General features: G+C 34.2%; 1 long non-coding RNA gene across 2 annotated transcripts in view; it reads right to left on the bottom strand.

Moving 5' to 3' along the window:
- The window catches only part of LOC129059356 (uncharacterized), a 72846-nt gene extending 47707 nt beyond the window's left edge, over positions 1-25139 (bottom strand). For both annotated transcript variants that reach the window (XR_008525178.1, XR_008525179.1), the window contains exon 1: positions 25091-25139. This is a non-coding gene — a long non-coding RNA (uncharacterized LOC129059356). The remainder of the gene's footprint in view (positions 1-25090) is intronic.
- Between the last annotated feature and the right edge of the window lie 843 nt (positions 25140-25982).

Here is a 25982-nt window from a genome sequence, read left to right as displayed (position 1 = left end):
ATTCACCTAATTCATTTTATGAGGCCAATATTACCCTAATACCAAAGCCAGACAAAAATACTTTTGCATGAAAAGAAAAATACAGACCATTATCTTTTATGAACATTGATGCAAAAATCCTCATCAAAATACTACTAAACCAAGTTTAGTAGTATATTAAAAGAATTGTATACCATAGATAAGAGGATTTTATTTCTGAAATGCAAGGATGGTTCATCATATAAACATTAATCCTTGTAACATATAACATTTACAGAATAAAGAAACTACATGATCATCTCAATTGATATGGAAAAAGCATTTAACAAAATTTAATACTCTATAGTGATGAAAAATCTTAACAAACTAGGAATAGAAAGAAACTGCCACAATATAATAAAAGCCATATAAGAAGTCGCAGCAAATATTATGCAAATGACAAAAAAATGAATCTTTTCCTCTAAGATCAGCAACAAGCCAAGAATGCTCTCTTTTGCAAGTTCTATTTCACATGGTAGTGGAAGTCCTAGCCAGGACAATCATGTTAGAAAAGCAAACAAAAGTCCTCCAAATTGGAATGATGGAAAAAATTATCTCTGTAACCAAATGATATAATCTTAGATGAAGAAAACCCTGAATAACACACACACACACACACACACACACACACACACGCAGAGTTAGAAGTAAAAACTAAATTCAGCAAACTTATAGGATATAAAGTCAACACACAAAAATCAGTTGCATTTATGCACATTAGCAATCAACAATGTGAAAATAAAATTAAGAAAATAATTTCATTTATAGTAGAATAAAAAATAATCAAATACTGTAAGAGGTGAAAAAAGAAAACAAAAGCAAAAGCTTTGTACACTAAAAGCGACAAAACATTTCTGAAGGACTTAAAGAAGGTATAAATAAATGGGAATATATCCTATATCAATGGATTAAAGCTTTAAAACTGTTAAAATGTTAATTCTGCCCAATCTACAATAAATTTCACATATATTCTCAAATGATTTAAAACAAGGGTGTCAAGATCATTCAACAGGGAAAAGACAAATGATTTTGAGAAAACTGGATACAGCATGCAAAAGTCTAAAATTGGACCGTTTCTAAAATGCCACATACAAATGGTTTTTGTTGTTGTTTTCTTTTTTTGTTGTTGTTTTGTTTTGTTTGAGGCAGAATCTTGCTCTCTCCCCAGGCTGGAGTGCAGTGGCATGATCTCAGCTCACTGCAACCTCCACCTCCCAGGTTCAAGCAATTCTCCTGCCTCAGCCTCTGGAGTAGCTGGGACTACAGGCTCCTGCCACCATGCCCAGCTAATTTTTGTATTTTTAGTAGAGATGGGATTTCACCATGTTGGCCAGGATCGTCTCTATCCCTTGACCTCGTGATCCACCAACCTGGGCTTCCCAAAGTGCTGGGATTACAGGCGTGAGCAACCACGCCCGGCCCTGCCACATACAAATCTTAACTCATAATGAATCCATGACTTAAATATAAGACTTAACATTATAAAGCTCTTAGAATAAAACATAGGGCAAAAGCTTCATGACAATTGGACTTGGCGATGATATTTTATATATGACACCAAAGACATAAAATAATACAAATTGTATTTTATGAAAATTATTTTTAAATGTGCATCAAAAGACAGTATTAACAGAATAAAAAAAAAACCACCCAATGGGAGATATTACATGCAAATGTTGTGTTTGATAAGGAATATTATTGTTCTGAATATATGGAGAATTCCTAAAATTCAACAATAAAAACACAATCAAATTAAAAAATAAATGAAGAAGTTGAATAAACTTTTCTCCAAAGAAGATAAATGAATGGCCGACAAGCACGTGAAAAAAATGCTCAACATCACTAGTCACTAAGGAAATGCAAATCAAAACTACAATGAAATACCACCTCACACCCATTATGACGGCCACTATCAGAAAAACAGAAAAAAGTTTTGGCAAGGATATGGAAAATTAGAACCCTTATAAACTGTTGGTGGAAATGTAAAATGGCACAGTCACTGTAGAAAACAGGAGGAGTTTCAGAAAAAAATAATAATAGAGTTACTATATGAACCAGCTACCCCGAAAACAGGGTCTGGTCTGGAAGAGATATTTGTACACTCATATTTATATCAGCATTACTCACAAGAGCTAAAATGAAGAAGCAAACCAAGTGTCCTACATTTGAATGAATGGATAAGCAAAATGTGCATAAAATTAAATATTATACATCCTTAAAAACAAAGAAAATTCTGACAATTCAAAAACATTTTGTTTTGCTAAGATAATACATTTATTTATAACCAAATATATTAGGTTGGTGAAAAAGTAATTGCCATTTTTGCCATTACTTTCAACGGCAAAAACCACAATTACTGTTGCATTAAGCTAATATTTCACAAAAGAGCTTGTGTTTTGTAGAAAATATATGTTTTTATATTTGTATAACTGCCTTCAACTTTTCTGTAAAAAAATTTTGGGGAGGTAATATTGACAGGTAATATTAAAATGACAAATGGTAAAACTAACTAAAAATGGCAAAACTAAGAATGAGTCATAATTTAGATGCTTGAATTTATCTTGTCATTCTGAGACTGATTCATGAGAGCAGTTGCCTATTAGATCTAGGCATAATGCCAAATAATGCCAAATATGGTTTGAAATTTAATTTAGGTGTTGCTATTGCTCTTATATTATTTTCTGTGAATGAATTTAAGTTTATTAATTAAGTCATAGTAAACCCAAAAAGTATGACCTTTACGTTTAGTGAAATTATTTCTGGATTATGTTTATTTATATTAACAGTAGGATACATCCTTCTTACGGCTTTGAGAACCTGTCTCTCCAGCTTCATCATTAAGCTGAGGTTAGGACTTTGCTTAAAACCACGTATTCTTGGTTTCTTCCTCTCTTAACCTGCTTCTCTCACTCCTTTACAAGATTTTTGTCTGTTTGTTTCTGTTTTCTGTTTTCCAGAAACCCTTTCTTAATAAGTCACTTGCAGAGGAATCGGTTTTGTTCTGTGGAACTCACCCTATGCTGTAATTTACTTTTACTTTATTTCTTCCAAAGTTCAAGAATAATAATACTTCAATATGTATCGAGTGCTGAATATGTGCCATATTTCCTAATATGGAGAGTATGTCAGTGATACTAAGTCAGGATGAAGGTGACAGTGAACTCCAAACAATAGTGGATTCCAAAAGATCAAAGTTTTTATCTGTCTCCCATAAATAGGGGTAATTCAAGGTGTGTATGGATTTTTCTACCAGCAGGGACAAATGCTCCTTCTTTTTTTATCTTGTTCAGTAAGAATGCTCACACATACTAATGAAACATGGCGATGCATCTTTATAAACTGCCAGAAGAAGCAAGAGGAAGGAGAAGGGAATACCCCTCAATTTCAAGGCAGTTTTCAATTTGTAAACATAAAATACAACCTTTAGTGTGAGCTCATCACAAGGACAAGCTTTGTGGCAACAAGGATGGGAAAGCTAGTCTTTATTTTGGGTAGTCATATGCTTAACAAATATTGACAGGGTAGTTTAAATAGATAATAATGAGGTCATGAATACTGGGTAAAAAAGAGTTGTCTCTACCACAGCAAGAAAAAAAGATAGCCTTCCTTTTTCCTCTCAAGCAACTATTTTACTGGGTAGGAGTGTTTTAGGCATTCCAAAAATGTGAGTTAAGATATCTCAAAGTACTCCTTATAATCAGTTAACTGCACTCTTGTTGTTATTTTAATTCAAGAAATAAATATAAAATATTTTTTAAAAAGGATAAATTTGAGGCAAATCTAAACATCATAAAAGTCTGTTAAATGTCTGCAGAAGACTTTTAAAGCTACTCAATATATTTTAGCGTCCAACTTATTCCAAAAGACTGTTTGAAAGCAAGATTTCCTCTCCAGCAAAAAAATCATTTTTGTTATATGACACCAAATAATTGTATCAGCTACTTAAATACACCGAATTGTTGGTCTCCTTTGTGTTGTGATTTTGCAGAAAGGTGTCCATGAATAAATATTTTGGAACCATCAATCTAGAAATGCAACATTCGTCAAGTCTGTTTAGAAGTACATTTACTGAGAAAATGTTCATTTCATGTAGAAAAAAAAATATTTAGGAAAATGTTCCACTGAGATGAAAAATGTTTTTCATTCTGATTTCAAAGAGTTTCAGAAGGCCTAGCACTAATTCTCTCATTCAGGTTTGCAGAGAGATTTACCTAATTAATACGATCTATTAAAAATATGATTTAAACTGGTTCACTTGATTTCTTAAAGACAATAAACTCTATGAAGACAAGGATGATGATCCTTACATATTCACATTTTATTACTAGCATTTAACAAAGTGCCTTGCCTGAGATAGAAATACAATACATATATTTTTAATTAAATACTAATTCATAAATTTGCTAATGAGAAAAAATGGACACTACTATTTTGCCTACTTTAGTGATCCTGAATTGCAAGGTTCGGGAGAAGGGAATGGGATGAATGCCTCGTTAGGCTAGCTAGAAAATTCTACTTGTCAGATCCAATTGTGTGCCTACCTTCATTTCCTTTATAAATGTTGCAGTCATTTTTTTAACGGCACAAATAACAAAGGAAACTAAAAAATGAGAGCATGAATTTTCTGAAAGCCAGTGTAATATTGCTTATTGTGTGTTACCTGTGTGCTACTCAAATTTATATAAACCATGGAGATTAACAGCATAACTATAGTATGCATAGGGCTATAGACATTCTTTCTATGATACAATGGGAATTTAAAAACTTTTCGAATAAAGAGATGAATGAATGAGTAAATAAAAGAAAGGCAAAATGAATGAAATTCATATTAAAATCCAACAGAACTGGAAATTTTACTGTTGAGTTGCAGAAATAAATGTTTAGTCATTCGAGATTATACTCTGGAAATTATTCTGTAGTCAGATAAATAATTTCTCTGAAATAATAGAGGGTACTCCAGCTTCCAGGTGAGCGGCTCAACCTGAGTTTTGCAGACAAAATGTACCTGGATCCACAGGTAATATGTGTAGTCAAATCTCAATTACAGAGTAATAAAGGGCATGGAATGTTCTACGGATTAACTCGTCATATTATAATTAGAATTCAGTAAGGATTCATCCAGATGCAGAAGATTCAAGTAATCTATGACTGGAAAATTAGAAAATGGAATTGAATAGATCTAGCAAGTGAGTTAAAACAACTGGGTAGAAAATACATAGGAAAAATTTCCTCTGATGTGAAGGGCATGAGATGCAATCACACAAGTTCTTTAATATTTTGATATATTTCCAGACCTCCAGCATATGATGTATATGCATTGCTGTAGATTACAACATGAACCACCCTACAAATTATTTATAAAGGGCTAGTAGACTTTTTTCCCTTGATATCTTACCCTTTAAAAAAATCTCTAATACTAGTTAGTATTCAATCTCTAACAACCTCTTTGATCTTATTCACTGGCACAATGCTGGTGTTTCTTTAGAGAGAGAGATCAAAAAACTCTTTTTTTCTGGTAGGGCAACTAACTAACTAAGAGATCCAAATTGGAAATATATGAACATATTGAGCAGAAATATAGATGTCACATCTAATGGTCATTATTCATGTGATGAATATAAATAATATAATAATTGTTATATAATTGATATAATAGAAATGACCCATATGATAAGAGCACCTACTGTGTGCCTGGACTGTTTCCTGTTTCCTTGCTTTCAAGATAAGCAGCTTTCATTTATAAAGTTCCAGTTAAATTATATAATTAGTTAAACTTAGGCATATTTAGCTTATTCTATTGCTTACCTAAAAGATAGATAAAATATTTACTTGGAATGAATATAAATTAAAAAAACAGTTGACCTAAGAGCTCCCAAGGAGGGAAAAAAGACAGAAATGATAAGTCTAATAAAAGTTGCTTCATAAGTACTTTGGCTATCAAAAAATAAATACGTTGCTGGGCATGGTGGCTCACGCCTGTAATCCCAACATTTCGGGAGTCCGAGGTAGGTGGATCACCTAAGATCATGAGTTCAAGATGAGCCTGACCAACATGGTGAAACCCCATCTCTACTAAAAATACAAAATTAGTCAGCTGTGGTGGCACATGCCTCTAATGACAGCTACTCGGGAGGCTAAGGCAGGAGAAACGCTTGAACCTGAGAGGCAGAGGTTGCAGTGAGCCGAGATCATGTCAGCCTTGGCAACAAGAGTGAAATTCTGTCTCAAAAAATAAAAAAAAAAAAAGTTTAATCAGTTTTAGAGCTATTTTTAAATTTAGCTGAGCAACAGATAATGAATAAAAATTATTTAAGAATATTATAGCTCTTTATTGTGACTAGATCAAAGAAGAAAAAATAACCCAGATCAACATTCTTAATTTTATTTTTTGCAATTTATGGAGGGATAACTATGCTATAATTTCAGATTATGTAGCCATATTTTATTTTTAGTAAGTAAAGTTATAATTTAGAAAAAAATTAAAAAATCATAAAAATTAGATAATTGTGGATCTGTTTCTATCCATTTTCACTAGAAACTTTAATATACTTGCTTTCAATATCAATATCAAGAAAAGTAACTTCCAGAATTATTTTCTCCAAAGAGATTTTATTCAGTACATTGATAGCAGCAGAATCAATTGCTTTATGCTTGTTTGTTTTGTTTTCTGATGGGAAAACTCTTTAGCGAACATAATTCAAATAGATTTGTAACCGTGGGTTGTAAAGAAACACTCATATTTGGGTGATTCTGTATCAGAAGACAATATAACATAAGATGAATACAAATGTGATTAGAGATATATAATGGCAGTCAATCATAATCGCCATGGTGAAAATAAATTTCATGGAGTGAAAATCTAAAGGCATTGCTTATCTTCCTCTTAAAATGAAAATCTGCTAGCGAGAATGAAAATGGGTTGCTCATCAGCCTGTCTTAATTCACTGAATAATGACTTTGCTTTTATGGTAGAAATTCAAGTCAGAAGAAGGACTCAAAGAGTGCTCAGTGGGAAGTAACTGTACCTCCCCAGAGCTGATGAACTTACGAACTGAGGTAAGTTGAGGAAAGAATGGAAATCAGGCATCCTACTGTATCTGTAGCAAGCACTCAGACTGATAATGTAATAGATATTGATGCTTGCCCGCAGAGATGAATAGTTGAAGAAAAAAGGAGAAATTTTTCAGCTCTTCTGGATTCCATATTATTCTTCTCATGACTGGTGCTTGAAAGCTAGTAAAATGATTCAAGAATACCATTACTCCTGGAATGTATCTAATTGGATAAATGGTGGCAGGTTATGCCTTCCACTATTGGAGAGGTAGTTATAGTTACTTTATATTTTTGTTTAAGGCATCTTTATGATGCTCAGTGAATTCTGTTATTTTTGAAAATCTAAGATAATAATGCTTTTATCCTTATTTTTAGACATGTATTGGCACTTCAAAGAGTGAATCCAAACCCTACCACATTCCATTATCAGTAAAAAACTACAGGATAACACTAGAAAAAAACACCTACCTTAAAACATAAAAAAAGAAAATATAGGCTTTATATATGTTATAATATTTATTTAGTAGTCTTATTCTTCAGAAAACAAAAAAATACTCTTCATAAATAACCTAATTTTAGTCACATGTACATGACAGTACATTTCTACATATTTAATTAATTTTTATGGTAATTTACAAACAAGTGTAGTACAAAACGATCTGCAAATAATTTGGAGATAAGAAGGAAAATATGAACAAACACAACTATTCTTATGGCTGTCAGAGAAGTGAGGTCACAGGACAAACCAAAACCCTTGAAATTGTAGAGACAGATAGGTAGATAGATACACGGAATCACAACTTATCTGAGCAGAAATCTATGAGCAGAAGCCTCCATGTGAATCAGTAAAAGGATAGGAAAACCTAACTTATAATTATTATTTTTTGGAGGCTCAGTGTGGGCAAGCCAAAGAGACAAAAAAAAAAAAAAGCAATCTCCAGGAAGATTCAATGATAGAAGGACCCTCATGTTTTTGTTAGCTTTAGCTCCAGGAGTTGTCTCAGGTCCTCATAGTGAATACAGAAGAAAAATACTATCATGTAGGCATCAGGGGGTGCAGAAAAGAAACCATTTGAAATATGCCAGAGTATTCTGTAGTTAACAAGGCCAGCACTCAGGAAAAACTATTGTATCAGAGCCTAACCTGCTGAGGTTATATCAGAGTCTGTCCTACCTAGGGGAAGGGAATTAGACAATTCCAGCTGACTTTAGTCTTCCACGTAAGGAAAAGGAAATACACAACTTAAACCCCTCCTTCAGCCATCCTGCTCTACCTAACCCGGGGAAAAAAGGAGAAGCAGTTGTGAGGTTCACAGTCTAAGGGCACAGACTCACCAAAAGACTGAGACCTACCCATAGAACTAAAGAACATTTCCCTGCCCTGACATCTTACACCCACATTATTAAAGGCTTGTTTAATGTATTTCCCTTTACCCAATAAATCACCTCTGCCGAAGACCCCAAAAATTACAAAGCACAATAAAAGGCAAAAAAAAAAAAAAGTTTGAGGAGACTGAACAAGCATCCAAACCAGAGTAACATATACCAAGATTATTAAAATTTTTAGAGCAGAATTTTTAAAAACTATAACTAACATGTAAATAACTTTAATGGAAAAAGTAGGCAACATGCAAGAACACAGGAATAATGTAAGCAGAGATGGAAATTCTCACAATAAAATTTTTTCTAAATGCTAAAGGTAAAAAATACCAAGCACTGATAAACATAAATGCAAAAAAATGGACACCTAGACATATTATATTCAACCTTCAGAAAAATCAGAGACAAAGAAAACATACTCAAAGAAATCAGAGGAATAAAACAACTTAACTATAGCGGAGCAAAAAGTAGAATTACATTTAACTTATCTTAATAAACCATGCAAACAGAACAAGAGAGTGGAGAAATAAAGAGTTGAGTGAACAAAAACCTGCCAATGTAGAATTCTTTACCTCTTGTGAAATTATACTTTAGAAGAGAAGAGAAAGGTTAAATAACTTTTTAGACAAACAAAAATTAAGGGAAAATGTTACCAGTAGAGCTGTCTTGCAGGAAGTGTTAGAAAAAGTGTGTCTGAGATAAGGATAATATAAATTAGAAACTTGTATCTTCATGAAGAAAGAAAGAATTTCAGAAAATGAATACTAAATATGGAAAAAATATGTATTCTACTTGTTCTTAATTTAAGAGATAAAAGTTTGTCTCACATATTAGGAATAGTATATTTCATTTTATATATATATAAAATGAAAATATATATACTTATGTAATGAAATACACTATTATTTCTTCATTTATTTACATACATATATACATTATATAAAATTTATGTTTATTTATAACTATATATAAAATACATAAAAATATAAAAAATATATTTTTTCTCACATACATATGTGAAAAAATGAATGATAGCAATGATGCAAGGGACAACAAGGAGAAATTGGGAAGATGTTGTTTTTATAATGTATTTGTACTATTCAGAAAGCAGTATAGTATATTTGTGATCTGCAGTGAAAACAGTGCTTAGATGAGGGATACAAATGTAAATTGGAAACTCTACGGCAACTACTAACAAAAAATAAACACAAATAGAAGTATAATTGACTAGCTAAAACAAGAAAATGAATCATATAAAATGTTCAAATAAAATCACAAAAGATAGTAAAAGTATGGAAGACAAAAGCAAGAAAAAGAACAAATAGGATGTAGTAAAAAATATGGCAGATATTAATCCAACTCTATCAACAATCACCTTAAATGTCAATGGTCTAAGTACACCCGTGAAAAGATAGAGCTAGAGTGGATCAAAAAACAAGATCCAAATATATGTTTTCTATAAGAAACCAATTGTAAATATAGAAACATATAGATCGAAGGTAAATGATGGAGAATACCATACAATGTGGACAATAACCCAAAGAAAACAAGAATATCTATATTAATTTTAGATAATTTTAGATAGAACAGAAGTCACAGCAAGGAAATTATCAGACATAAGAGAGGAATATTACGTAATGACAAAAGCATTAATACTACACAAACATATAGCAATCTTTAACATGTATGTGGCTAACAAGAAAGCATAAAAGTATGTAAAAAATTAGACGTGCAAATAGATGACATCATTATTTTTGTTGGAGACCTCAACACTTTTTCAAAAATAGCTCCAGCAGGCAGAAAATCAGTAAGGACATAGATGAACTCAACACCACCATTAATCAAATAAATGTAATTTATATCTATGAATTACTTCATTCAACAAGCAGAAAACACATTTTTCTCAAGCTCATATGGAACATTCACCAAGATAGAACACATTCTGAGCCATAAAGGATAACTTAACAAATTTAAAAGAATAGAAATCATACAAATCCTGCTCTGAGACCAAAGTGGAATTAAACAAGAAATCAATTACAGAATAATAGCTGGAAAATCCCTAAATACTTGGAGATTAAAGAACAATCTTTTATATAACACATGGGTCAAAGAAGAAACTTAAGAAAAATGCGTAATTTTTTATCTAAATTAAATTGAAAATACAATTTATAAAAATCTGTGAGATGCAGTGAAAACAGTGCTTAGAGGAAAATTTATAGCATATAAGAAAAATTAAAATATCTAAAACCAGTATTCTAAACTTACATGTTTAAAAGGGTAAATTAAATCAAAAGTTAGTGTAACATAAGAAATAATAAAACATTAGAACAGAAATCAATGAAGTTGAAAACTGGGGATGAAGAGAGAAAATCAATAAAGCAAATGCTGGTTTTTAAAAAGATCAATAAAATCAATAAGCTCCTAGTCAGACAAACTAAGAGAAAAAGAGGAAAAATACAAATTACTAATACCAGAAATGAAAGAAATCATCATTATACATCCACTATAGATCCATGGAACATTAAAATAAAAATAAATAAATATTATGAACAACTCTATGCCCATAAATTTGATAAATTGGATGAAGGGTATCAATTCCTTGAAAGACATATCTGCCAAAACTCATACAAGAAGGAAAATGCAATCTTAATAGGCCTAGATCCATTAAAGGAATAGAATCAGCCAGTAAAGCCTTTCAAAACAGAAAGCATGAGATTTTGATAGGTTCACTGATGAATTCTCTCCAAATTAGGACCAAGAAAAATATGTTCCATCTCACCACTGCATCTCAATATTGTACTAGAAGTCCTAGCTAATGCATTAAGACAAGAAAATAAAATAAAAGGTATACAAAATTGGAAGAAATAAATAATACTATCTTAGTTCACAGATGACATTATTATCTATGTAAAAATCTGAGAATATATTTTAAAAACTAGAGCTAATAAGTGATTATAGCAAGGTTGAAGAATACAGTTCATACATAAAAATCACTTTCCTATATACAATCAATGAACAACAGAAATTTGAAAATAAAAACTTACTACTCTTTATATTAGTGCTCCTAAAAATGAAATATTGAGTGTAAATTCATGAAATGTGTGTCCAAGATCTAGCTTAGGAAAACTACAAAACCGATGAAAGATAGCAAATAACAAAATAAATAGAAAGTTATTCTATGTTCTTGGATAGTTAGGCTCAATATTGTCAAAATGTCCATACTTCTCAACTTGTTCCATAGATTTGACACCATTCTCATCAAAATTCCAGCAAGTTATTTTGTGAATATACGTACACTTTCTCAAAAGTTTATATTCAGAGACAAAAGACCTAGGATAACCAACTCACTATGGAAGGAGAAGAAAAAGTAAGAGGACTGACACTACTCAATTCAAGACTTACTGTAAAGCTACAGTAATCAAACAGTGTGATATTGCAACAAAAAGACAGAGAGATCAATGGAATAAAGCAGGGAGCCTAGAAATAGACCAACATAAGCAGAGATAGTTTTTTCACAAATTGTGTTGAAAGCAGTGGAGATTCATAAGCAAAGAAATGAATCGAGACATGGACCTTACAGCTGTCACAAAAATTAACTAAATATAGGCCATACACCTCAGCGTAAAATGCAAAACTATACAGCTATAAAAAAACATAGTGGAAAACCTATGTTTTATTATTTCTTATGTTCCACTAACTTTTGATTTGGAAAACCTATGGTTTTCCACTAGATGATCTTCAGAATGATTATGAATATTTAGATACAGCACCAGAGGCATGATCCATGGAAAAATAATTCATAAACTGGACTTTATTAAAATTAAAAACTTGTACTCTGAAAAAACAAGGTCAAGAGAATGAGATTAAAAAAATCACAAACGCGTAAAATTATTTGCAAATGATACATCTGAAAAATAACCCTCAAAATTCAACAATAAGAAAATAACCTGCCGGGCACGATGGCTCATGCCTGTAATCCCAGCACTTTGGGAGGCTGAGGCGGGCGGATCACGAGGTCAGGAGATAGAGACCTTCCTGGCCAACATGTTGAAACCTCACCTCTACTAAAAATACAAAAATTAGCCGGGCGTTGTGGCACGCGCCTGTAGTCCCAGCTACTCGGGAGTCTGAGGCAGGAGAATCCCTTGAACCCAGGAGGCGGAGGTTGCAGTGAGCCCAGATCGCGCCACTGCACTCCAGCCTGAGCGACAGAGCAAGACTCCGTCTCAATAATAATAATAATAATAATAATAATCACAACTTGCTTTAAAAAATGGCCCAAAGACCTAAACATACACCTTATCAAAGATACACATGGTAAGTAAGCATATAAAAAGATGTTCGATATCATATGGCATTGGGAAATTGTGAATTAAAACAAGATACCACTACACTCCAATTAGAATGACCAGAATCCAAAAATGTGACACTGTCAAATGTTATGGAAGGTGGGGAGTAGCAGAGCTTTCTTTCATTAATTGCTAGTAGAAAGGGGAAATGATATGGACAGTTTGAAAAGCAGTATGCCAAGTTCTTACAAAACCAAACATACATTTACCACACAATCCAGCTAGTAAACTCCTTGGTATTTACTCCAAGGTATTGTCCAAACAAAAGCCCGCACGTGGATGTTTATAGAAGCTTTATTCACAATTGCTAGAACTTGGAAACAACCAAGATCTGTTTTCAGTAAGTGAGTGGATAAACTGTGGAATATGTAGACAATGAAATATTATTCTGTGCTCAAAAGAAATGATCTATCAAGCCTTGATAAAGACATGGAGAAGACTTAAGTGCATATAACTAAGTGAAACAGCTGATCTGAAAGTCTACCTGATTCTAATTATATGACATTCGGAAAAAAGGCAGAAATATGGAGGCAGCAAAAAGGTTAGTGGTTACCAGAGGTTAGGTAGGGTGAAGGAATAAACAGGCAGAGCATATATGAGTTCAGAACAGTGAAACTTTCCTGGATACATATTATTACACATTTTTCAGAATTCATAGAATGTACAACATTGAGCGTGAACCCAAAGGGAAACTATGGACTTTGGCTGATAATGACATGTTATTGTGGGTTCATCAGTTGTAACAAATGCACCACTGTAGTGTGGGATATAGATGGTGAGGGAGGTTGTTTGTTTGTATGGGGAGAGTGGGGACAGAAGTTATATAGGAACTGTCTGTGCTTTCTGACCAATTTTGCTGTAAAACTAAAACTGCTTTAAAAAATAGTTCATTAACAAAAAGAAAACTTTGGACAGCTGTGGTAATTATATGATAATTAAAATATTATAGGCCGTGTGCTGTGGCTCACACCTGTAATCTCAACATTTTGGGAGGCCGAAGGGGGCAGATCACGAAGTCAGGAGTTTGAGACCAGCCTGGCCAACATAGTGAAACTCCATCTCTACTAAAAAAACAAAAATTAGTCAGATGTGGTGGCACATGCCTGTAGTCCCAGCTACTCGGGAGGCTGAGGCAGGAGAATCATTTGAACCCGGGAGGCGGAGATTGCAGTGAGCCAAGACCGCACCATTGCACTCCAGCCTGAGTGACACAGTGAGACTCCATTTCAAACAAATATCACCTCTTTTCTTCATATAGCTGTTTTAACAATATCAAATCCAAATAATAAAAATATTATTTTTATTATAATGGAGCGAGACTCCATTTCAAACAAATATATATATATATATATAAATATATATATATTCACCGCTTTTCTTCATATAGCTGTTTTAACAATATAAAATCTAAATAATAAAAATAAGCATGCAATTCTATTAGAATACAACACATATACTTATACAAATATATCATGATATATATGAAGAAAAGAGGTGAATATTTTTAAATTTTCCTTCAATTTCAAATTTGATAAACTTTTAATTTCTCACTAGCAAACTTTTAATTTCTCACTAGTAAAATTGTAAAATTCATATAATGCATAACATTTGATCTACACATATAACATTATAAAATTATTTCTGAATCAAAATTTGATAACTTAAAATTTGGGGAGGTGCATTTACTCTTTAGTAGGCAAACAGTGAAAAGAATATGTGATTCTAAATGTGGAAAAAGTCTCATTTTAAATGAACCAAATATTTACCTGTAATTAACATTCAGGTATGTTCAGAATTCTTTGACAAAATCGATGATTTTGTGTATACACATAGATACATACTGATTAGAAGGGTAGCAACATGACAAATTCACAGCTAATAACTCTTAATTGAATTACGTGTCAATTTTGCTTTAGCAAAAGTTATATATTCTGTTGTTTTATTGTATTTTGAACATGTAATTGTTTCAATCAGTATTGATATTTTATTCCATGAGGAAATGAAACAAAGGGAAATTGACCTTTGAATTACTCAGTCTCACAATAAATAGAAAAGAATGCTGGCTTGTTTTGTAAAAATTACTTACAGGTGGAGAGCAAGTGGGCAAAAATCTAGAATATCCCAAGCAGCTAGGAGGAGTTAGGAGGAGAGAGTGATCCCTAAGAAAGTAAATATGTGAGTTTTCCATTATGCCTATTAGAACCCCCACTCCATGTACATAAGATCAGTTTTACGTTCAAAGGAAATGGCAGAGTGGGTAGTGGGGGGACTGAGAATCTTGTACCTTATTTGGGGGTATTTTACCTTGTCTTCTGATTTATGTAGTTTAGTGCATACAAATGAGTTTCCATATCCTCTTTTATAAAGGAAACCTGTATTTTAATTATACTAGATGTTATGTTTCTACCTGTAATATAACAGAGCCACCTTGAAGGTGACTTTTATAGTATTATAATATGGAATTATAATGAACACAATCCAAACAAAAGTTAATAAAAATTAAGAGATTTAAAATATTTTCTATAGAAAAAAATAAAAAGGACAATATAATTTTTTTTAAATGTCTGCTCTAGATTTCTCCAAATTCTGGATTGCTCATTAAATACGTATGTAAATTGATTAGTTAGTATCTTAAAAAAAGGAGAATTTTACATTTTTTCGAAGCAACTGAACAGTAAAATATATTGCTTTTTCTTCTTTTTATATCAATAAAATTGTTAAATTTATAGGTATTTGTAAAATTTCTATAAAGCCTATGAGTTTATATTGAAACCTAAAGTTTTCTAGTTTCTAGTTTTATGTATACAAAAACATTTGTACTATCATCATTTTAATTACAAGTCATACTTCTTTTTTTTTTTTTTTTTTGAGATGGAGTTTCGCTCTTGTTGCCCAAGCTGGAGTGCAATGGTGTAATTTCAGCTCACTGCAACCTCCACCACCTGGGTTCAAGCAATTCTCCTGCCTCAGCCTCCCAAGTAGCTGGGATTACAGGCATTCACCACCACGCCTGGCTAATTTTTTGTAGAAACGGGGTTTCACCATGTTGGCTAGGCTGGTCTTGAACTCCTGACCTCAAGTGATCCACCTGCGTTGGCCTTCCAAACTGCTGAGATTACAGGCATGAACCACTGCACCCGGCCTATTATAAGGCATTGTTTTATAGTCCTAGAATGATTAAATCTAGTGCTAGTATAATAATTAAAAGGGTCAATATAACAGATGATTTTAATAAACCTTGTAAATATCTACTCAATTTCTCAAGCTTTTCAATTAGCTAGATTAAAAAGTTACTACTACTAATAATTTTTACGTGTAATTAAAAATTGTGTAAGCAACAAAATAATTTAAATAAGTGCTGTAGTCACAGAGGTGTTCTAATAGATGATGTTATATGATAAAAGAGTAAAACTTCATAATGTAATGTTTTTGTTAAAATACATTAATTGCCATTTCAGGAATACTTTCTACGTATATTCTAATACTATTACATGTAAAGAAAAATTACTACAGGGTCTGTTTTGGAGGATTTATTAAATTCAAAATAATTTATTAAATTCAAAATAATTTTATAGAAAACTTACATTTTAATATTAGTTTTTCCAATATATTCTTACAAATTCTGCCTTTATAGGCTCAAATCTTAGCTTTCACATTCTATTCATCGAAATATATGTATAAATGTAGAAGCTCATGATACAACTTTAATATCCCTTTATTTATGATAGTAAAGTAGATTATAATTATGTTTAAAACACATAGAGTATGCAACAAAATTCCACCAACCTTGCTTACAAAGATCAAAACCTCAATTTACTGTGATTGTTTTACTAACAGTTTTCTTTACCTCATCTGTTGCACTCTTGACTGAACAATCATCATTGGTTTGAATATACACAACAGAACTTGCAAAATGCAAAAAGTAATTGTACACTAATTTTGAATATACACAACAGAACTTGCAAAATGCAAAAAACAATTGTACACTAATTTTCCTTCCCAGAGGGAACCACAGAGTGAGATCATATTCCATTACATACACATGTATGTAATGTATGTAATGTGTGTGGAATGTGTATGTAATGTGTGTGGAATGTGTATAAATTAAATGTATGTGGAAATAATGTGTATAAATTAAATGTATGTGGAAATTAATGTGTATAAATTAAATGTATGTGGAAAGAATGTGTATAAATTAAACGCATGTGGAAAGATTGTATATTTAATTTAATGTAACAGACATGTGACATACATTTCATTCAGCTGAAATATTATATGCAGAATACTCTGATTAAGATTTTACTATTCTTTAGGATGACCCCCAAGTAGTTTTTAAGTAATTTACTTTACTTTGCAGTATACGAATACAGTATATGAATAGAGTTTACAGATTTGGCAAGTGAACAATCCTACGTATGACTAATCAGCCAACTTTAGTACTTACAATTTAAACCAATAAATTTTGCTGATTGCAGCCAAACTGGGTATTTTTGAGCTTCATTATATAATTAAATAAATATGAAATATTATTACCTTAGGGCATTCCAGCAGAATAACTATTTTATTAAACTAGTACTAATAGCTTCCATAGCACTCAATATAACCCAGATTCTCTCTTCATATAATGCTCAAGCGTGGAATTGACCTCTTTCCCAAAGATGGAGAATATTTTCAATTTAAACTGCCTCTAAATCTTAACTAGATTTTATACCTTAAAAACATGGGCTATATATTAGAATAGCATAGGCTATTTGCAGTGACAAATAGTCTTAAAATCAGTATAGCAGGAGTCTCTGTTTTTAGATACATTGAGGTCCAGAATGACAGAAAATACACCTCTGTGTCACAGCAATATCTGGAATATGTGTACTAACTCAGCTTCCGCTACAGGGAAAGATAAAGGAAAAATTGGATGTGGACCTTTCACTGTGATTCTCTGTATGTGACATAGAGCATTACTGTTCACAATTCCCTGGCCAGGAGAAGTAACATGAACATGCCCAACTACAAGGAGGACAGGAAAATATTTTCAGAAATACAGAATATGTGATAAGTGTTATCATTGCAATAATTTGTATAGCACAAGGGAAAAATGAGAAAAAATCAGAAATCAAAATGAACTATAATGTAGGTGTTTCTACGTTAGAAGGCAAAATTGTTTAAAATATAATAAATTGCTTCAAATATTCATAATTATACTTTACATTTACATGGGTCTATCCCAATCTGGCTAACTGTAGGTGCATAACTAAACTGAACTTCATAATGCATCAGTCCTTTCACAGAGTATTCCGGATGATTTTCTCAACAATGATGTGGCAGACATTTAAATAAGAATGGATCTGTTTTTAATTCAACCAGCTCTTCTGAAAGCAGGTGTCCCCAAAAGTCTCTGCCTTAATTTCCACATTACTGATTTTCCTCTACGTTTAAGTAGAATAATAAGTTATTTTCTATTTTAATTTAAAAGTTGACAAGGAGGACCTAATTAAACTAAAGAGCTTCTGCAAAGCAAAAGAAAATAACCAAATCAACCAACAACTTACAGAATGGGAGAAAAGATTGCAAACTATGCATCAAACAATAGTCTAATATCAAGAATCTATATGGAACTTAAACAATTCAACAAGCACAAACAAGTAACCCCGTTAAAAGGTGGACGGAAGAAATAAATGAATACTTCTCAAAAGACGACATAGATGCACCAACAAACATAAAAAAAGTTCAACATCATTAATTATTAGAGAAATGCAAATCAAAACCACAGTGAGATATTGTTTCGTACCAGTCAGAATGACTATTATTAAAAAGTCAAGACATAACAGATGTTGGTGAAGTTGCAGAGAAAAGGGAATGCCTCCATACTATTGGAGGGAATGTAAATTAGTTCAGCCACTGTGTAAAGCATGTGGGATTTATCAAAGAACTTAAAACAGTTACCATTCAACCCAGCAATCTCATTACTGGGTATATATCCAAAGGGAAATAAATCATTCTACCAAAAACAGGCATGCACTCATATGTTCATCACAGCACTATTCTCAATAGGAAAGACATAGAATCAACCTAGGTGCTCATCAATGGTGGATTGGATAAAGAAAATCTGGTAAATACACACCATCGAATACTATGCAGCCATAAAATATAATGGAATCCTGTCCTTTGCAGCAACATGGATGCACCTGGAGGCCATTATTCTTAGCAAATTAATGCAGGAACAGAAAACCAAATACTGCATGTTCCTAATTATAGGTGAGAAGTAACCACTGAGTACACATGGTCATAAAAATGGAAACCATAGAAATTGGGAGCACTAGAGGAGGGAGGGAAGGAGAGGTGGTGTGGATTGAGAAACTACCTATTGGGTATTATGCTCACTACCTGAGTGACAGGATCATTTGTATATCAAACCTCAGCATCACACAATATACCCATGTAAAGAACCTGCACAAGTATCCCATACATCTAAAATAAAAGTTGGAATTAAAAAAATTCAATTAACAAATTTATACTTTTATTTTACAAACTTACAAATATATTTCACAAATTTTATCCAATATTAAATTACAATTAGCCCCATTAAATTTGGGGAAATAAAGGCGATATCAGCTGTTGAAATTATAAAATGCATGCCTGTGTTAGATTAATCAGCTGTGCCTTTATAGAAAGGTATTAGGTCCTGTAAGCCACAGGAAAGAAGAAAGATTAAAAGGATTGAGAAATACGTTGACACAGAGGTCTCTAAAACAGGTTTTAAAATTGTATTGTTAATCATTCTTGCCAGAAAAAGAAATGACATTTTATAAAAATACACTTTGTGCACCTCAATTCAAACACCTGAAATCCAAAATGCTCCAAAATTAAAACTTAATGAGCACTGATAGGATGCTGAGCGGTGACAGCGTGCTGGCAGTCCTCACAGCCCTCGCTCGCTCTCAGCTCCTCCTCTGCCTGGGCTGCCACTTTGGCGGCACTTGAGGAGCCCTTCAGCCCACCGCTGCACTGTGGAAGCCCCTTTCTGGGGTGGCCAAGGCCAGAGCCGGCTCCCTCAGCTTGCAGGGAGGTGTGGAGGGAGAGACACGAGCGGGAACCCCGGCTGCACGAGGCGCTTGCGGGCCAGCTGGAGTTCTGGGTGGGACTGGGCTTGGCGGGCCCCGCACTCGGAGCAGCCGAACGGCCCTGCCAGCCCCGGGGCAATGAGGGGCTTAGCACCCGGGCCAGCAGCTGCGGAGGGTGTACTGGGTCCCCCAGCACTGCCAGCCTACCAGGGGTGCGCTAGATTTCTCGCTGGGCCTTAGCTGCCTTCCCGTGGGGCAGGGCTTGGGACATGCAGCCCACCATGCCTGAGCCTCCCACCCCCTCCGTGGGCTCCTGTGTGGGCTGAGCCTCCCCGATGAGCGCCGACCCCTGCTCCACGGCTCCCAGTCCCATCCACCACCCAAGGGCTGAGGAGTGCGGGCGCACGGCAGGGGACTGGCAGGCAGCTCCACCTGCAGCCCCTGTGCCGGATCCACTGGGTGAAGCCAGCTGGGCTCCTGAGTCTGGTGGGGAGGTGGAGAACCTTTATGTCTAGCTCAGGGATTGTAAATACACCGATCAGCACACTGTGTCTAACTCAGGGTTTGTGAATGCACCAATAGACACTCTGTATCTAGCTACTCTGGTGGGGCCTTGGAGAACCTTTATGTCTAGCTCAGGGATTGTAAATACATCAGTCGGCACTCTGTATCTAGCTCAAGGTTTATAAACACCGCAATCAGCACCCTGTGTCTAGCTCAGGGTTTGTGAATGCACCAATCGACACTCTGCATCTAGCTACTCTGGTGGGGACTTGGAGAACGTTTGTGTCCACACTCTGTATCTAGCTAATCTCCTGGGGACGTGGAGAACCTTTGTGTCTAGCTCAGGGATTGTAAACACACCAGTCAGCGCCCTGTCAAAACAGACCACTGGACTCTACCAATCAGCAGGATGTGGGTGGGGTCGGATAAGAGAATAAAAGCAGGCTGCCCGAGCCAACAGGGGCAACACGCTGGGGTCCCCTTAAACGCTGGGGTCCCCTTCCACACTGTGGAAGCTTTGTTCTTTCACTCTTTGCAATAAATCTTGCTACTGCTCACTCTTTGGGTCCACACTGCTTTTATGAGCTGTAACACTCACCGGGAAGGTCTGCAGCTTCACTCCTGAAGCCAGCGAGACTACCAGCCCACCGGGAGGAACGAACAACTCCAGACGCACTGCCTTAAGAGCTGCAACACTCACCGTGAAGGTCTGCAGCTTCACTCCTGAGCCAGCGAGACCACGAACCCACCAGAAGGAAGAAACTGTGAACACATCTGAACATCAGAAGGAACAAACTCCAGACATGCCACATTAAGAACTGTAACACTCACCACGAGGGTCCGCGGCTTCATTCTTAAAGTCAGTGAGATGAAAAACCCACCAATTCCGAACACAATGCCACAAGGGAAATATTCCATATTTGACCTCATGTGATGAGTCATAGTCACAATGCAGGCCCACAACACACAGTTTATTCTAGGTTTCCAAGGGGATTAAACACCCTCCCAGCCTTCTTTAGCTGTGATATAACTTTTTCAAGCAAAGCAAGATTCCCCCACAGTAATACACCCATGAAGAGTCATAAAACACTATCTCTGCAGGCTAAAGGCACCAACTGCAGCTGCATTCTTCATGATGTCTCACATGGCGTCAAGACCTACGTGCGTTACTCAGTGTGTTTCTGGCTTATTCTATGCTCTGTGGTACAAAGATATTGTTAAAAATGCCTAAAGGGCCTGCAGGTACCCCTATAGGTAACAGTGATAAGAAAAAGAGGAAGCATTTATGTTTATAGCACAGAAAGTCAACCTGTTGGAGAAACTAGACAGTGGTGGAAGTGTGAAACATCTTACAGAAGACAATGGTATTGAAATGGCCACCATATATGACCTGAAGAAACAGGATACAATGCCTAAGCACTATGCTGAAAGTGCTAAACCAAAGTTAATGAAAAATAGAAAAAAAAAACACTGCATAAAACTAAAAATGAATATCTCAACTGTGTATCGAAAGAGTGGATCCATCACCATCTCAGTGAGGTCACATAATGGTATGCTGATCATGATAAAATGACAATTGAAGGAAAATATGAATATTTGACAGGCAGATTGCAGGTACTTAAGAAAATACAAAGCATTTTTTTAAAAGATTTGTCATGATAAAGCATGTTCTGATCGTGAAGCAACAAAGAAATTCATTGATGAGTTTTCTGAGGTTATTGCTGATGAAAATCTGATGCTAGAACAAGTCTATAATGATGAAGAAACACCAGTGTTTTATTATTATTGCTCCAGAAAGACACTGACCATAGCTGATGAGGCAGCCCCTATAGGAATTAAGGATGCCAAGGACTACATAACTGTGATGGGATGTTTTCATGCAGCAGACATGCTTAAAGCCTACGTCCTTTCGTTATCAAGAAAATAATATCTTATCAGCACATTACTATACTATCAAAATCACATATCACTATGGACATCTTTTCTGATTGATTTTACAAACATTTCATACCAGTGGCTGCTTCTCACTGGTGGGAACCTGGGCTTGATGATAACTGCAACATTTTGTGATTCCTTGTCAACACTTCTACTCGTCCTCCAGCTGAAATGTTCATCAAATTACTGTTATGCCATTTACTTTTCTCTAATTGTGACTTTATTAATTCAGACATATGATCAAGGTATTCTAAGATCAATGAAGAGGATGAAAAGGACGGTTTTCAAGGAATCACAAAATCTTGCCATTGTTGATGAACAAGGTAATGACTTTGAAGGAGTCCATATGTTAAGTGAAAAAAATGATGTCTGACCTCTACATAAGCAAGAAATGTACCTTCAGAATCCATCAGTAAGCTGGAAGAAGTGGTTATAGAAGTTGTTAACCTTTACAATGAGGCTCCTGTTGTTTATTTATCAACTGGTGGTGAAAGAGATGAAATAGTACTAAATCAAGGTGATTGTGATAATAGTGACAATGAAGATGACATTGATAATGCAGACAAATTGCGGATAGATGGTGTGGTAAAAATGTGTGATGGGCTGATTGAAGGACTAGAGCAGTCTGCTTTCCCTAGAGAACAAGAAATCCTGTCTGTTTAAATATCAATGATGTAAGACAAAAAATGTTATGAATGAGACTCTAGAGGAAATATTTAGAAAAGCCATTCAGCAGAATGCCTCCTCGTCCAGAGAGGACTCACTTCCTGTTCCCTTGATGTCATTGTTGGTTCTTCTCCACCAATAAAAATAAAATACAGTGTACAATGACTTTTGTTGTTTGCTCTTGTTTAACGGCAAATACAGGTATTCAGGTGATGCTACTGTGCTTCTTAGTTAACCTTGAACACATTATTTATTCACTGTAGTGATGGTATGTCATATTTTTTAGTTTTAAGTGTGTATGTGTTAATAAGCATAAAACAATGATTGCTTATTGTTAGCATACAAATTCACAGTCAGGAAAAATAGTCATGCCAAACAACCTCATTGTCCACAGGGGTGGCTGAGATATTGACACCTTTGCTTTTCTGATGGTTCGATGTACATAAACTTTGCTTCATGAAAAAATCACCTAAAATACTGTACAAAAATATTTTCAGGCTATGTGTATAAAGTGTATATAAAACATAAATGAATTTTGTGTTTGGATTGGGTCTCATCCTCATGATAGTTTATTATGCATGTGCAAATATTCCAAAATCTGAAAAAAATCTAAAATCTAAAACTCTTCTGGTTCCAGGTATTTCAGACAAGGGGTATCCGACCCATGTTATATACTCTGAGCCTTAAGAGAAAAATGTAATGCAAAAACCATCATGCAGAGAAAACAGGCTGTCACATGTTGCCACTATGAATATAAAGTGTTAAAGTGTGTTTTTGTAATTCATTTTATTATTGCCAATCAAAAATTTCTAAATTATGCATTTCACTAATATCAATAGTTTTTGCACATTTGTAGATAAAGTACAAAAGTGTTCATCTCTGCATTGCTTTTCATGACAAAACATAGCAAACAAACTTAAAGATAAATAATGAAATAAATTATGGGGCATCTATTTTATGAAATACTTCATAACTGTTAAAAAGCTGTATATGAATTAACCTTATGAGGCAAGAAAGACTCTCTAAGTGTTAAATGTAAAAGTACGTGCTAAAATTACTTTTTACAGCTAATATTTATGTTTTTCCCCTATGTCAAATATTCTTCTAAGTATCTCAAATGCATTACACTTACATTCTCACAACAAATATAGAATGTAGGTACAATTATGAGTCTTTTTACATATGAGGAAACTGAGTCATGGAGAAATTTATGGGACTTGCTCAACATCACAGGGCTAAATGGTGGAGACTGGAGGCAAACCTAGGCAGCCTGTTTTGAGCTTGTTTTTCATACTGAGCTAGAAGTTATAGATACACACACATGTGTATGTATATATGTATATATATATACACATATATAATCATACCTGTATGCATATATGTATATATCTATATATGATATACATGTATGCATATGCATGTCTACATATGTGTGTTTATATATACGTATATATACATATAGAATAACATTTTTAAATATTTCAATTATTTAGTTGGAAAACAATGTAATTTTTAATACAATTATTTTAACATAGAATTATTTGTTAAATGATAATTTTAGTGTTAATAATGTCAATACCTATGACATTGGCTGATGTATATTTTTCACATTTTAATGAGAAAAATTTTGTTTAGAGGTGAGTATCATCCCTTCCTGATCTGTATAAAAATGGGTTATTTTATATTTTTTCCTGTTTTCAGAGAAACAAATTAAATTTATGGTTATTTAATATGTTTATTGTTTTCATAACCTGATCATTTATCTATTGATAGTCATAATGTTAATATGTTAAAATTAAGTACGAACTTGATAGTATCTGTGGCAGCTACTTTTATAGTGATGGCTATAATCATACACAGACGCTAAATCATATTTCACATTTTATCATTTTAAAAATGTGTTCTGTTTTTCTTATGATGTGTTTTTACATTTTTATGATGTTAGAAAGCGAAAATCCTGCTACCATGTAAGCATACCTCAGAAATTAAAATGCTGGATATATTTAATGGTGACATTGGAATAAAATGATATTCTTGAAAGCCATGTGTCTAAATATGTGACTTTTTCAAGTATTTGATATTAAGATTTTAAAAAACAACTAAAATACAATAGAGATATTAAGTTACCTGATTCACAGCTTAGTAGTAGCAGCCCACTTTTCTCCTGCCCGACACTGTCCTAGGAGCTCTAGTGTACCTTAAGTACCCACCCATCTCATTGTGACTCTCCACCCAGGCTGGTTGTCATAAAAAGTGCCCAGTGATCCAGGTGGCTACTTCCCCCCCAACGAAACCCCCTTCAGAATCACAGTTGTTTAGGGACTATTAGGAGTGTTCGATTTACCTAGTTCAAAAAATGTGAGATTAACTTATAACCCCTGAGTTATCTAGATATTTGCATTCTGAAAAGGACAGTCTTTCATCTAAATATTGCTGGTAGAGACTCAAATTCATTTAGAGCCAGAATTCTTAGATCTTCTTCTTCTTCTTCTTTATTTTATTTATTTATTTTTTTGACAACCAGTCTTACTCTCACCCAGGCTGGGGTTCAGTGGCACTATCTCGGCTCACTGCAACCTCCACCTCCCAGGTTCTAGCGATTCTCTTGGCTCAGCCTCCTGAGTAGCTGGGATTGCAGGCACACACCACCAAGTCCGGCTAATTTTTTGTATTTTAGTAGAGACGGGGTTTTACCGTGTTGCCCAGGCTGGTCTCAAACTCCTGAGCTCAGGCAATCCACCTGCCTCAGCCTCCCAAAGTGCTAGGATTACAGGCATGAGCCACTGCCCCCCGCCTTCCTAGATCTTTTAATCTCTGTTTACTCACATATAAACTGATCCCACTGAACACTGAGGATGAATTTTTTTTATTTTTTTAGATTTACCTTCCATTTATTTTTAATTTTTGTGGATAAATAATGGTTGTATATTTTTATGGGATATATGTGATATTTTGATACAGGCATACAATGTGTCCCATTTATTGTATATATTTATCATATTACATATAACATATAAAC

Source organism: Pongo abelii, chromosome 4, assembly GCF_028885655.2.
Source record: "Pongo abelii isolate AG06213 chromosome 4, NHGRI_mPonAbe1-v2.0_pri, whole genome shotgun sequence".
NCBI classification, from domain to species: domain Eukaryota; kingdom Metazoa; phylum Chordata; class Mammalia; order Primates; family Hominidae; genus Pongo; species Pongo abelii.
This window is presented reverse-complemented; position numbering and strand designations above follow the sequence as displayed.